Below are 16430 nucleotides of genomic sequence, written 5' to 3'. Positions count from 1 at the left end.
GGGCACAGATGTGGCAGAGACGGATGAATTGAGAGAAGGGGTTGGCATATTTACAAGTAGCAGTGTGTGAAGAGGTATAGTCCAGGTGAATAGTTCACTGCTTTTGCACAATCCATTCCGTCAGCAGGTATTATTATAAATCCCTGAGTAGAATGTAAGAATGTGGAGCGAATGAGGGAAAAATTGATAAAAATCAAATTTATAGATAAAAGCAGAGGTGAGACCTGATGTAGATTGGGAGATCGCTTTGCCGAGTATCTACGCTCTGTCCGCCAGAAGAAATGGGATCACCCACTGACCTCCCATTCTAAAACCATTTCCCATTCCTATTCTGATATGTCAATCCTTGTCTTCCTCTACTGTCTCAATGAGGAGGAACAAGAAGTTATATTCACTTGAGTTGACTCCAACCTGATGGCAATCTGATTTCTCAAACTTCCAGTAATTCGCCCCCACCTCACCATTTCCCATCCCCTTTAACCTCTCTCACCTTATCTGCTTGCCAGCCTATCACTTCCCTCTAGTGCTCCTCCCCCCTTTTCTTTCTCCCATGGCCTTCTGTCTTCTCCTATTAGGTTTTCCCCCTTCTCCAGCCCTGTGTCTCTTTCACCAATCAAATTCCTAGCAGTTTACTTCACCTATCTCCCTCTTGGTTTCACCTATCACCTTGTGTTTCTCTCTCCCCTCCCCTACCTTTTAAATCATAAGACCATAAGACATTGGAGCAGAATTAGGCATTCTGGCCACCATGTCTGCTCCACCATTCAATCCTGGCTCATCCTCTTTTCTTCCATCTCCTACTCAACCCCAGTTCCCTGTTTCTCCTCGTAATCTTTGTTGTCATGTCCAATTACAAACCTATCAATCTTTGCCTTAAATACACCCAATGCCCTGGCCTCCACAGCTGAATGTGGCAAAAAATTCGACAAATTCACCACCTTTTGGCCTAAAGAAATTTCTCCACATCTCTGTTTTGAAAGAGCACCACTCTATCCTGAGGCTGTGCCCTCTTATCCTAGACTCTCCCACCATGGGAAATATCCTTTCCACATCTACTATCTCTAGGCCTTTCCACATTCAAAAGGTTTAAATGAGATCCCCCTTCCCATCCTTCTGAACTCCAGTCAGTACAAACCCAGAGCTATCAAACATTCCTCATAGGATAACCTTTTCATTCATGGAATCATTCTTCTGAACATCCTCTGGATCCTCTCCAATGTCAGCACATCTTTTCCTAGATGAGGGGCCCAAAACTGTTCATAATACTCAAGATGAGGCCTCATCAGTGCCTTATAAAGGCTCAGTAATACATCCTTGTTCTAGACCTCTTGAAATAAATGCCAACATGGCATTTACTTTCCTCACCACCACTCAACATGCAAGTTAACCTTCAGAGTGTTCTGCACGAGGACTCTCAAGTCTTGCATCTTACCTGTTTCTTCAACAGTGCCTGCCCCTCCACCGATCTTCATATCTATCATCTGTAAACTTGGCAACAAAGCCATCTATTCCATTATCAAAATCATTTATATACACCATAAAAAGAAGTAGGCCAAACTCTGACCCCTGTGGAACACCACTAGTCACTGGCAGCCAACCAGAAAAGGATCCTTTTATTCCCACTCACAGCCGCCTACCAATCAGCCAATGCTCTAACCATGTTGGTAACTTTCCTGTAATACCATGGACTCCTAACTTGGTTAGCAGCCTCATGTGTGGCACCTTGTCAAAGGCCTTCAGAAAGTCCAAATATACAACATCCACTACATCTGCTTAATCTATCCTACCTATAACCTCCTCAAAGAATTGCAACAGGTTCACCAGGCAGGATTTTCCCTGAAGGAAACCATGTTGTCTTTATACTATCTTGTCCTGTGTCACCAAGTACTCCATCATCTCATCCTTAACAATTGACTCCAACATCTTCTCAACCACTGAGGTCAGGCTAACTGGTCTATAATTTCCTTTCTGCTGCCTTCCTCCTTTCTTAAAGAGTGGAGTAATGTTTGGAATTTTCCAGTCCTCTGGCACTATGCCAGAGTCCAATGATTTTTGAAAGATCATTTCTAATGCCACCACAATCTCTAACGCTACCTCTATCAAAACCCTTCGGTGCAGGTCCTCTGGTCCGCGTGATTTATGTACCTTTAGGTCTTTCAGCTTTTTGAGCACCTTCTCTCTTGTAACAGCAACTGAACCCATTTCTCTTCCTTCATACACTACAGCATCAGGCATACTGCTAGTGTTTTCCACAGTGAAGACTGATGCAAAATACTCATTTAGATCATAAGCCATCTCCTTGTCCCTTGTTATTATTTCTCCTGCCCCATTTCCTAGTGGTCCTGTATCCACTCTTATTTCTCTATTATCTTTAATATACTTGAGAAAACGTTTACTATTGACTTTGATATCAACTCCTCATCTTTTATTCTCTAGTCCTGATGAAGGGTGTCCATCCAAAACATCTCTTTTCCATAGATGCTGCCTGGCCTGCTGAATTCCTGTAGCACTTTGTGTGTGATGCCTGCCTGTAGTAATCAAAGAAAGGAGTTCAAGAGTTAGAAAGTTATGTTGCATCTTTATAAATCTCTGGTTAGGTCACATCAGTTGCATTCAGGTCTGGTCACCCTATTATGGGAAAAATGTCCAGGCCTTGCAGAATGTGCAGAAGAGGTTTACCAAAGTGCTGCCTGGATTAAAGGACCTAGATGATAAGGAGATATTGGACAGATTTAGGTTGTTTTCTCTGGAGTGGCAAAGGTAGAGGGGATATCTGACAGAGATTTGCATGATTATGAGTGGCACAGACAGAAAAGAGAGCCAGTATCTTCATTCCAGGGTTCAAGTGTCTAATAGCAGAGAGCATTAATTTAAAGTGTTGGGGGTAAGTTCAAAGTAGAAATACGGAGCAATTTTTTTACACTGCGGGCTGCGGGTAGCTGGAAGCCAATACCAAGTCTGGTGATGGAGTTAAGTTTGATGGAGGCATTCAAGATGGGCATGTAAATATTCAGGAAATGGAAGGGTATGTGCATTTTGCAGGTAGAATAGTTCAGTTTATTTGGGCATTTGATTACTATTTTAAATGAGCTTTAAAGGCCTGTTCCTGTGCTGTAATATTCTACATGCTATTTTCTATCAAAGACATTGCCCTTGTAAATCCACCTAGAAAAGAAGAAAGGGAGTACATCTATTATTCATACATTGCAATCTCAATAGAAAGATGCATTGAGGAGTTATTCTTTGAAACTGAGAGCAAATGCTGGTGCTTTGGTGCAATTAGGCTTAAAAAAATCTAATAATGCTGAGGCAGACATATATGGACATATGAAAGATTAGTCAATGTGCAATGCCAACACTGGTTAGTGAAAGCCTTTACTTTCAGAGTAGTTTAATTAAATGGTCTCTGGAGTCTGAATGCCTTGTATCTAAATCATTTAATTAGTTCTTTTGCAATGTGAACTAAGCAAATATTCGGTGTAGCAAAGATATTGAAATCGTGAGATATTAAGAGATTTTGGTGCCTTTGCGCTACATGTTACCCTGGACACACAGTGAAATTTGTTTTTATATTTAAAGTCTAGCAGATTTTAAAGTTGGCCCTATCACATTGAAACAATTTCTGCTGCTGTCAACTATAGTTAATCTCAGTGCTTTGTGCTCAGAAGTAGTATAATGCTTTGAAGATAAATTTATTAGATAGTTAGTTCTGTCTTGACCAAGGCTTTTAGTCTTCTCTGCTAGGATTTAACTTTCTCCATAGCAAACATATTTGCTTGTGAACAAGCATACCAAGTTTTGGGTTCAGTTGAGAACTTATGTGATTACCATTACTAAATTCTGAATCCTGAAGAATTAGATTTATAGCCTTTTCAATGCAGAATAGTGAAATTGAGGACCAACTGTCCATTGATTTTTGGCAGCTGCAGCACTTAAGGGCAAGTAAGTAAAAGAATCTGGATTTTTAAAGTTTTTTTTCATTAGTAACAGTAGCCTATTAGATTGATTTAAGCACTTATCAGGCCCAGTATCCTCTTTCAGAGGAGTGAATCTCCATACTAATCCAATACATCCTTTATGTGAATCCAGACCATCCATCAGATTGATTCTTGACTCCCTTCTCAAATTTGGGTGAATAATAAATGCTGCCATTGCAAATGATGTCCATATTCTGAAAATATTTTCCCAAAAAGTATCTTTATAACCATAAGGCATCCCAAACTGTTTTCAAGCAAATGAAGTACACTTGAGATGTAGTTGAAAATGTGACACATGAGTGTTTGCAATCAAAATGATGACCATGGATTTCTGAAGCAATAAGGTGGTACTGCTCAGGTTTGACAAACAAATAACAAAGAGGTCTTAAATGGTACCTGTAATGGGATATACCAGTTCTGATACTGTACATGAGTGCAACAGCCAGTACTTAAAAGCTGGGACACATCATAAGATTTTAAGGCAGGTGTTAAAAATGTGGCAAAGAAAAGTTGGAAACACTCAGCCAATCAGGCAATATCTGTGGTCAGAGATACAGTGTTTTCAGTAGAATAAATATTTTATCAATCCTCATGATAGGTCTTAAACATGAAACATGAACTTTGGTTCTATTCCACAGAACATCGTGACAGACGGCCATCAGAAATGCGCCAAGTAAATTCAAAAAGAATCAATAGCTCAGAGTTAGATCAGTGCAAATATCTTAGCGGCTTCTACAATAGATGCTGAGATACAACCTAGGATGGGCAAGGACACATCATCAGTGATGTAACCCAGGGTCATTGGATGTTTCAGGTCTTTCAACATCAGACATACTTGCCCAGGTGACCTAGCCAGCCAGGGTTGATCAGGCCTCTGCTTGTGTCCCAGCGGAACCAGTCCATGGGTCACACCTCTTGATCTATAGCTACCTGGAGGCTCACTTAGTCAGCAAAATCTCTATACCCCACCTCTGCAGAATCACATTATGCTCTCCACCTCTGTATCTAGAACTGTTCTACTAGCTCCTGGTATTTGGCTTTTTTGCACTCTAGCACATCTACTGTCCAGTCTTTCCAAGATTAATCACCTGCCATAACCACCTGCTTTGAGGTTTCTGACACAGTGACCATGTCAAACCTCAGGGAAGACGATGGAAGAGATTACAAGAAATAGGGATGGGTAATTTAACAATGAAGAATTAGCTATTGAAGTTATTATCACGTAAATTGAATAAAATAAGATTTTCCTTCATTTTGCTGGCTCCTAAATGAGCCTCCAGATAGCTATAAACAGATTGTTGAAGGTAGAGCAGTAGATGTATTGTATATGGATGTCAGCAAGGCATTTGATAAGATACCCCATGCCAGGCTTATTGAGGAAGTAAGGAGACATGGGATCCAAGGGGATATTGCTTTGTGGATCCAGAACTGGCTTGCCCACAGAAGGCAAAGAGTGGTTGTAGACGGGTCATATTCTGCATGGAGGTCAGTGACTAGTGGTGTGCCTCAGGGATCTATTCTGGGACACCTTGTCATCATGATTTTTATAAATGACCTGTATGAGGAAGTGGAGGGATGGGTTAGTAAATTTGCTGATGACTCAAAGGTTGGGGGTGTTGTGGATAGTGTGGAGGGCTGTCAGAGGTTACAGCAGGACATTGATAGGATGCAAAACTAGGCGGAGAAGTGAGAGATGGAGTTCAACCCAGAAAAGTGTGAGGTGGTTCATTTTGGTAGGTCAAATATGATGGCAGAATATAGTATTAATGGTAAGACTCTTGGCCAAGTGCAGGATCTGAGGGATCTTGAGGTTCGAGTCCATAGGACACTCAAAGCTGCTGCACAGGTTGACTGTGTGGTTAAGAAGGCATACAGTGCATTGGCTTTCATCAACTGTGGGATTGAGTTCAAGAGCTGAGAGATAACATTACAGCTTTATAGGACCCTGATCAGACCCCACTTGGAGTACTGTGCTCAGTTCTGGTTGCCTCACTACAGGAAGGGTATGGGAACTATAGAAAGGCTGCAGAGGAGATCTATAAGGATGTTGCCTGGATTGGGGAGCATGCCTTATGGGAATAGGTTGAGTGAACTTGGCCTTTTCTCCTTGGAATGATGGAGAATGAGAGGTAATCTGAAAGAGATGTATAAGATGATGAGAGGCATTAATTGTGTGGATAGTCAGAGTCTTTATCCTAGGGTTGAAATGGTTAACATGAGAGGGCACAGTTTTAAGGTGCTTGGAAGTAGGTACAGAGGAGCTGTCAGGGGCAAGTTCTTTTACACTTGGTGAGTGGTGAGTGCATGGAACGGGCTGCCAGTGGCAGTGGTGGAGGCGGATACGATAGGGTGTTTGAAGAGACTCTTGGATCGGTACATGGAGCTTAGAAACATAGAGGGCTATGGTTAGCACTCAGTAATTTCTAAAATAAATTCATGTTTAGCACCGCATCATGGGCAGAAGGTCCTGTATTGTGTGTAGGGTTTCCGTGTTTCTATGTACTTACAGATATTTTTCTAAACCATTTGGGTGTTGCTTATTCAATGCTAAATTTTGGAGAATAAACATTTTTGTTTTAACTTCTTTACCTAATTGTGTCTCTATAGGCAAATCTCTCAACTCTGAATGAAGGAGCTGTGGGTTCAGATCCCACTGCAGAAATGCAGACACTGCCAAGCTAGTGAGAACAGATTCCAATGCCAAAGTAGGCATTTCTTTTGGAAGAACAGGTTAAACCAAAGTTCTGATTTGAAATCTAAAAGATCCCATGGCATAACTTGACAGAAGAGCACAAAACTTTTACCTCAGTTCTAGTCAAGATCTAGTCTCACTCAATACTAAGATTGGTTATCTTGTCATAAAGTGAATTGCAGTTTTTTGAGAGTTTGCCATGTGGGTGCCCTGTTACTAATTTGAGACAACATGACATTTTAAACAACATTTTGGTTGGACTTAAAGCATCTGGGATATTCTGAAAGAGACATAAATGAATATAAAAATGAAAATAACTGCAGATGCTGGAAAACTGAAATAAAGACAGAATGCTGATGATAAGCATGCAATTTCAGGACACTTGAGATGCTCAGTCAGCCCAGGCTCTCCATTTTCTTTCAGTATCAAGTTCTAGGGATCTTTGCTCCCTAGACAAATAATAGGACCATAGAACCATAGAACACCACAGCACAGTACAGGCCCTTCAGCCCTCCATTTTGTGCCGACCCATATAATCCTTAAAAAAATGTACTAAACCCACACTACCCCATAACCCTCCATTTTTCTTTCATCCACATGCCTGTCCAAGAGGCTCTTAAATACTGCTAACGTTTTAGCCTCCACCACCATCCCTGGCAAGTCATTCCAGGCACTCACAACCCTCTGTGTAAAAAAAACTTACCCCTGATGTCTCCCCTAAACTTCCCTCCTTTAATTTTGTACATATGCCCTCTGGTGTTAGCTATTGGTACTCTAGCAAACAGGTACTGACGACCCATCCTATCTATGCCTCTCATAATCTTGTAGACCTCTATCAAGTCCTCTCTCATTCTTCTACGCTCCAAAGAGAAAAGTCCCAGCTCTGCTAACCTTGCTTGATATGACTTGTTCTCCAAACCAGGCAACATCCTGGTAAATCTCCTCTGCACCCTCTCCATAGCTTCTACATCCTTCCTATAAAGAGGTGACCAGAATTGAACACAATACTCTAAGTGCAGTCTCACCAGAGATTTGTTGAGTTGCAACATAGCCTCTCTACTCTTGAACTCAATCCCCCTGTTAATGAAGCCTAGCATCCCATAGGCCTTCTTAACTACCCTATCAACCTGTGCAGCGACCTTGAGGGATGTATGGTTTTGAACCCCAAGGTCCCCTTGTTCATCCACACTCTTAAGTAACTGACCATTAATCCCGTATTCAGTCTTCTGGTTTGTCCTTCCAAAATGCATCACCTCACACTTATCCAGATTGAACTCCATCTGCCATTTTTCTGCCCAACTCTGCAGCCTGTCTATATCCTCTTGTAACATTCGACTCCTACAGCTCCATCCACAACTTCTCTAATCTTCATGTCATCCGCAAACTTACTCACTCATCCTTCTGGCTCAACATCCAGGTCATTTATAAAAATCACAAATAGTAGGATTCTCAGGACAGATCGCTGAGGTACTCCATTAGTCACCGACCTCCAGGCAGAATACTTTCCTTCCACAACTACCCTCTGCTTTCTTCCTTTAAGCCAGTTTTTTATCCAAATAGCCGAGGTTCCACTTAACACATGCCTCATGACTATCTGGATGATTCTCTTATGAGGGACCTTGTCAAATGCTTTGCTAAAGTCCACGTAGACCACATCCACTGCCCTACCGTCATCAATTTCCTTTGTTACCTTTTCAAAAAACTCAATCAGGCTCATGAGGCAGAATCTTCCCTTCATAAAGCCATGTTGACTGTCCATGAGTAGACTGTACTTCTCCAAATTGTGGCCCTTTGCTATACTGAACTAATACTAGTGATGTTAAGCTTAAGAAGTATCATCAAACAACATCCCTCATGTAGAAGAGGCCTACTTCAATTAGGCAGAAAAGCCAGGTTGAAGCAATTGATATGAGGTGCAATGTTGTGGATTCACAGTTACTAATACATGAATAGCACGATGGTGCTGCAAGTAGTGTAGCCTTCTCATGTCTCCAGCAACCTGGATTTGATTCTGACCATGTGCTGTCCATGTGTAATGTTCACCTTCTCCTTTGTGATTGCATAAATTTCCTCTGGCTGCCTTGTTTTTCTCACCCATCTCAAACACTTGCCAATTTGTCGATTGATGGGTTACAATAAACTGCTCCTGGTGTAGAAGCCTGATGAGGGAATCACAGGGTATTAATGGGCATGTGGAAGAGAACTGGTTGCTAGGAAATAAGGAGGGGGATGGGATTAATGGGATTGATATGAAAACCACCAAAGAATGAAAGGGACAAATGGCTACCTATGTTACAAAGAAAGCTATGAAGCAATTTTCACCCATTCAAAGACCTTTCACTTCCAATCGTCAGAAAGGAGAGACTTTCAGTTGACTAACATGAACCAAATTTAAATGGAATTCCAAAAAAAAAGATGAAATTCTGTTATTTTTGGAAATCCAAACTATGTAGAAAATATAAGAAAAAGACCATAAAACCATAAGATATAGGAGTAGAATTAGCCCATCTGGTCCATTGAGTCTGCTCCGCTGTTCAGTCATGCCTGATCCATTTTCCCTTTGAGCCCCCAATCTCCTACCTTCTCCCTGTATTCCTTCATGCCCTGACTAATCAAGAATCTATCAACCTCTGCCTTAAATATACCCAATGACTTGGCTTCTACAGCTCTTGTGGCAACAAATCCTATAGATTCATCACTCTCTGGCTAAAGTATTTCTTCCTCATCTCCATTATAAAAAGACTTTCTTCTATTTTGAGGCTTGGTCCTCTGGTATTCAATGCCTCCTCCATAGGAGACAACCACTTTACATCCACTCTGTTGAGGGTTTTGAATATTTATTAGATTGCACTGAGGTCACCCCTCATTCTTCTGAATTCCAATGAGCAGAGACACAGAACCATCAAACGCTCCCCTTATGATAAACCTTTCAATCCTGGCAAACACGAGGAAACCGGCAGATGCTGGAAATTCAAGCAACACGCACAAAATGCTGGTGGAACACAGCAGTCCAGGAAGCATCTATAAGGAGAAGTGCTGTCGACGTTTCGGGCTGAGACACTTTGTCAGGACTAACTGAAAGGTAGTACGAGATTTGAAAGTAGGAGGGGGAGGGGAAATTACAAAATGATAGGAGAAGACCAGAGGGGGTGGGGTGAAGCTGAGAGCCAGACAGGTGATTGGCAAAAGTGATACAGAGCTAGAGAAGGGAAAGGATCATGGGATGGGAGGCCTTTCTCAGATAAGGGGCCCAGAACTGCTCACAATACTCCAGGTAAGGCCTCACCACTGCTATATAAAGCCTTAACATTCCATCCTTGCTCTTATATTCTTGTTCTCTCAAAATGACTGCCTATATTGAATTTGCCTTCCTCATCACCAACTCAGCCTACGAGTTAGAGAATCCTGCCTAAGGGCTCCCAGGTCCCTGTATACCTCAGATTTTTTTGAAATTTTTCTCTGTTTAGAAAATAGTCTACACACTTCTATTTCTTTGAACAAAGTGCATAATCATACAGTTCCCGAAAATAAAGTATATTCTGAAAATTAAGTTGCATCTGTGGAGAAAGATTCAGCTGAAGGATCAGGCTGATTACCTTTAGACACAACTGACAAATATTACACTTTTTAATGGCTTGAAGCATTGACAACAGGTGGGTTAGGATGATGGGATGTGGTGGGACAGAATAGGAATGGTCAAAGGGGAATATCAGTGTAGGGAAGAAGGCAATTCTGACCTCACAAACAGCAGAATCATGGGGTGTATTTGCAGTTAGAAGAAAACATAGAAAAAAGGTTGTGAGCTGAAATTATTTAAATCAGCGATAGGTCCAGGAGACTGCAGTGTATTAAATGAAAAGAACAGTATTGAACTTCAGTGGAACAGTAGGATGCCATGGGTAGCGAGATTAGATTGAGAACGGGGCAGAGACAGGCATCTGAGAGCTCAGAGTCGGATTAGCAGACTAAATAGAAATGTTCTATAAAGCAATTAGCCATTCTGTGTTTGTCTCCCCAGTGTTAAGGAGACTGGATGATTATCAGTGAACTGAGTACATGTTATCAACAGTGCTAACTACATTTACTCTGTTCAGGTCAGTAATGCTGCTGCTCCAATGTAAATGATAGAATCCTGACCTGAGAGTGAAAAGGAATGGAGGAGAAGATTTTGCAACATTTTCTGAGGAATCAACTCTGACTTCAATACCTAGTTTATACTCCTATGTTGCCATAGCAGCTATAGCTCAGTAAATAAGTATTTAATTGGATTTGAAGCACTTGGGAGAAGAAATGCAAGGCTATCATGTTTTTTTCTTTAAGAGATGCTATACCAAACTGCTCTTTTACTCTTAGCTTTTGTTTCCTATTGATTATTTCCAATTGTTACATCTTTTATTTGGAAAAAATTTGTAAAAATGGCAACAACCTGACCACAGCCAGTAAATCATTTGCTGAGCTGGTACAGTATAGTGAACAACATAGATCTAAGGCTTTCCCATCTAAAATATAGTATATTTACTATATTTCCTTAAACAGTTTATAAGATTGTTAGTGGATTTCTCCATAGACTGAGATATTCTCCCATGGATTCTTTCAATTTCTCATTGTTCCAAGCTTCACTTGCATTTCTTCTGGGCATGTTAATGTTTTGCATCAACCTCATGAAAAACCAACTCCTATCAAATCTCTGATTGTTGGATTAATTTTTGCTCAGCTACAAGTCTGATTGCTAAATTTAAATGCAGATCTAGTTGTCCTGAGACATTGCCCATCTATTCTGCAATACCTGTCACAACCCAGGCTAAAATAACAGCTTATCACTCATGCTTTGCGGCTGTTAAACAAAGACATCAGAAAGATGAAGACCATCCCCATTAGAATATTAATGATAAAAGTAACTCCCTCGGTCATGGCCAAGACTGGTGAAAAGAATTTAGATGATAGTCACTAAAAATTAAGGACTTAGCAAAGTGATTTATGTTTAGTGTTGTAGATCCTCACATTGATTTGATAATAATAAACAATGGCTCTCAAGAGAAAATTCAGTTGTATTGGCTTGTGTTACTTAAAGCGTAAATTATATTATACATCAGTAGTTATAAATCATTGATACACATTACAACAAACCTGTCAGATTTGTTTTATGAATGGCAAGAAAGTTAAATAATTTCTTGTAGAAGAACATCAACTTCCATTTACATGGAACATTCAATATTGCAGACCGTCACAAGCTGTTCAAGGAATTGCCTTTGAACAAAATATAATTCCAAGCCATACTTGAAGATTCCAAGACAAACAATCAAAAACCTGGTCACACATAAGTTCCTGTTTTCAAGAAGGAAGGGGAATTACAGAAGTTTAAGAAGGGCATTCTTCAACAGCTTAGAAACTCCACATCTAAAGGCAAGGCTGTCAATTGTGCAGGAATTAAATTCAGAGAATGTCAAAAAGTAAGAATCAGAAAAGGGTAGATATCTCAGTGGGTGGGTTGACTAGAGAAGGCTTCATGCTGGTAGAGACTCTATCTGTCGACATACAGAAAATGAACATGCAGCCAGGATGTTTATACGTTTTTAATCCGATCTCAAGTTATGAATTTGGCTAGTGAGATCAGCACTAATTGTCTATGTTGATTCCTCTGCTGTCTGTGGACTTGAAGACTCTTATGTAAGGACAGTGGAATGCACTTTGTGGGATATAGGATATCAGGGAGACCTCCAGAATCCCTGCTGACCGCAGTTGCAAGAAGTGCAACCAGCTGCAGCTTCTAACAATCCACGTTAAGGAGTTGGAGCTGGAACTGGATGAATTATTTGGGAGGTACAAGGGGTGACAGATAGGACATATGGAGAGGTAATTGCACCCAAGGTGCAGGACACAGGAGATTGGGTGACAGTCTGGAAGGGGAAAGGAGCTAAGGAACCAATACAAAGTACCGCTGTGGCCATCCACCTCAGCAACAGGCTGGCCAGGCTTCTATAAGCAGAAGCACTTCATCAGGTCTCAGCCCGAAACGTCAACAGTGCTTCTCCCTATAGATGCTGTCTGGCCTGCTGTGTTCCACCAGCATTTTGTGTGTGTTGTTTGAATTTCCAGCATCTGCAGATTTCCTCATGTTTGCTCAACAACAGGCTTATCGCTTCAGATCATGTTGGGGGGGGGGGGGGTTGACCTCAAAGAGGAAAGTTACAGTGGTCAGGTCTCTGGCACTGAGTCTGCCTCTGTGATTCAGAAGGGAAGGTGGGGAGAAAAAGAAGAGGCATGCTGAGGTAATAGGGGATTCGTTAGTTAGGGAAAGGGACAGGAGGTTCTGTGGGCAAGAACGAGATTCCTGGGTGGTATGTTGCTTCCCAGGAGCCAGGGTTTGGGGTATGTTGACCGAGTCCTCAGTGTTTTTAAGTGGGAGTGTGAACAGCCAAAGGCTGAGGACCATATAGGTAATGACATGGGTAGGACGAGTAATAAGGTTCTGCATAGGGAGTTCAGGGAGTTAGGTACTAAGTTGAAGGGCAGGACCTCCATGATTGTGATCTCAGGATTGCTACCCATATGCCATATTCTAGTGAGACCAGAATGAAGAAGATTTTACACTTTAATACGTGGCTAGGGAGTTGCTGTAAGAGGGAAGGCATAAGATTTTTGGTTAACTGGGCTCTCTTCCAGGGAAGGTGGGATCTGTACAGAAGGGACGGTTTGCACCTGAACTGGAGGGGGACTAACATCTCAGCGGGAAGGTTTATTAATGCTGCATGGTGCAGTTTAAACTGGAATTGCAGAGGATGGGAACCAGAGTGCCAGCACAGTTAATGGAGAGGTTGAGGAGGCAGATGTTGGTAAGACCTCACTCAGAGTTAGGAGTCAAAAGATTGAGCATGGTGCAATTAGTGTACTGAGCTGCATGTCTTTCAGTATAATAATTATTGTAGGAACGGTGGATGATAGTGCCAAAGATGAGGTAGCTGGTTTACAAGCAGAGGCTATGTGTAGTGAGGAGAGGCTGATGATAGGGCAACGTTGCAGTCAATAGGATGAGATGCAACGTAAAAGGTGTACAGACTTGAAAAGGGTGAATACAGGACTGAAGGTGTTATATTTGAATGTGCACAGTACATGGAATAAGGTTGATGAATTGGAACACAGTTATAGATTGGTATGTATGATGTTGGAGGCATCATTGAATCATGGCTGAAAGGAGATTATAGCTGGGAGCTTAATATCCAAGGATGCATATTGTACAAAGGACAGGCAGGGAGGCAGACGGGCGCATTTCTCTGTTAATAAAAAAAGAAATCAAATCCTTAGGAACAGGTGACTTAGGGACAGAAAGTGTTGAATCATTGTGGATAGAGCAAAGGAACTGCAAGGTAAAAATACCCTGATGGGAGTTGTATACAGACCCCCAAACAGTAGTAAGGATGTTGCCTACAAATTACACCAGGAGATAGAAAATTCATGCTAAAAGGGCAATAGTCATGGGGAATTTTAATATTCAGATAGATTTAGAAAATCAGGTTGGTGCCAGATTTCTCGAATTCTTACAAGATGGCTTTTTTGAGACTTACAAGATGGCTTTTTTGAGCAGCTCATGGATGAGCCTACTATTCAGCTATTCTGGATTGGGTGTTGTGCAATGAACCAGAAATGAACAGTGACCTTAAGGTAAAAGATCTCTTGGGGGAGAGTGATCATAATATGATAGAATTCATCCTGAAAATTTGAGAAGGAGACTCTTAAGTCAGATGTTTCAGTATTATAGTAGAGTAAAGGGAATTATGGAGGCATGTGAGAGGAGTTGGCCAGAATTGATTGGAGAACAACACTGGCAGGGCTGATGGCACCAATGGCTGGTATTCCTGAAAGTAATTCAGAAGGCTCAGGATATATACATCCCAAAGATGAAGAAGTATTCTAAAGCAATAATGACTCAACTGTGCAAACAAGAGAAGTCAAAGCCAACATAAAAGCCAAAGAGAGTGCATACAATAGAGCAAAAATTAGTGGGAAGATAGAGGACAGGGAATCTTTTTAAAACCAACAGAAGGCAACTAAAAAAAAAGCCATTAAGAAGGTAATAATGGAATATGAAAACAGGCTGGATAAAATTAATAAATACTTTGCATTAGTCTTCACTGTGAAAGACTCTAACACCATGGTGCAAGTTCCAGATGGCAGGGGTCATAAAGTGTGTGAAACTACCATTTCTGGAGAGAAATGGGAAATTGAAAGGTCTGAAGGTAGATAAGTTATCTGGACAGATGGTGTACAGCCTAGGATTCTGAAAGAGGTGGTGGACGAGATTGTGGTGGCATGAGTAATGATCTTTCAGGAATCTCTAGATTTTGGAATGGCTCCAGAATACTGGAAAGTTGCAAATGTTACTCCAGTCTTCAAGAAGGGAGAGAGGCAGAAGAAAGGAAACTATAGGCCAGTTAGTCTGACCTCAGTTGTTGGGAAGATCTTGGAGTTGATTATTAAGGAAGATGTCTCAGGATACTTGGAGGCACATGAGAAAATAAGCTGTAGTCAGCATGGTTTCCTCAAGGGAAAATCTTGCCTGACAAATCTGTTGGAATTCTTTGAATAAATAACAAGCAGGATAGACAAAGGAAAATTGGCTGATGTTGCCTACTTCGATTTTCAAAAGGCCTTTGAGAAGGCGCCACACATGAGATTGCTTAACAAGCTACAGACCCATGGTATTACAGGAAATGTAGGAACAAAGGGAACATTTTCTTCTTGGCTGCCAGGGTTTAGTGGTGTTTCACAGGGGTCTATGTTGGGACAGATTCTTCTTATGTCACATGTCAATTATTTGGATGATGGAATTGAAAGCTTTGTTGCAACATTTTCAGATAATATGAAGATAGGTGGAGGGCATATATTTTTGAGGAAGTAGAGATGCTACAGAAAGAGAGATTAGGAAATGGGCAAAGAAGTGGCAGATGGAATGCAGTGTCAGGAACTGTATGGTCATGCACTTTGGTACAAAAAATGAAAGTGTAGATTATTTTCTAAATGGAGGGTAAATACAAAAAAAAATCAGGCACAAAGGGACTTGGGATTCCTTGTGCAGGATTCCCTAAAGATTAATTTGCAGGCTGAGTCTGTGGTGAGGAAGGCAAATGTGATGTTAGCATTTATTTCAAGAGGACTAAAATAAAAAAAAACAAAAATGTAAAGACTTTACTGGTGAGGCCTCACTTGGACTATTGTGAGCAGGTTTGAGCCTCTTATCTTAAAAAGGATAAGCTGCAATTGGAAATAGTTCAAAGGAGGTTCACAAAACTGATTCCCAGATTGAATGGCTTATCATATGAAGAGCGTTTGATAGCTCTGGGTGTGTATTCACTGAAATTCAGATGAATGAGCTGTGACCTCATTGAAACCTATCGAATGGTGGAAGGCCTTGATAGAGTACATGTGGAGAAGATGTTCCCTATGGTGGAAGAGTCAAAGGGCACAGCCTCAGAATAGAGAGGTTTTTTTTAGAATGGAGATGAGAAGAAATTTCTTTAGCCAGAGAGTGGTGAATATGTGGAATTCTTTGTCACAGGCAGCTGAGGAGGTTAAATCTTTATGTATATTTAAGGCAGAGGTTGATCGATTCTTATTTGTTCAGGACATGAAAGGGATATGGGGAAAAGACAGGAGATTGAGACTGAGAGGAAAATTGGATCAGCCATGATGAAATCACGGAGCAGACTTGATGGTCCAAATGGCCTAATGCTGCTCCTATATCTAATTTTCTTATGGTCTTTAGG

Source organism: Hypanus sabinus, chromosome 7 (genome assembly GCF_030144855.1).
Source record: "Hypanus sabinus isolate sHypSab1 chromosome 7, sHypSab1.hap1, whole genome shotgun sequence".
Taxonomy (NCBI): Eukaryota; Metazoa; Chordata; class Chondrichthyes; order Myliobatiformes; family Dasyatidae; genus Hypanus; species Hypanus sabinus.
Note: the sequence above shows the minus strand (reverse complement) of the source record.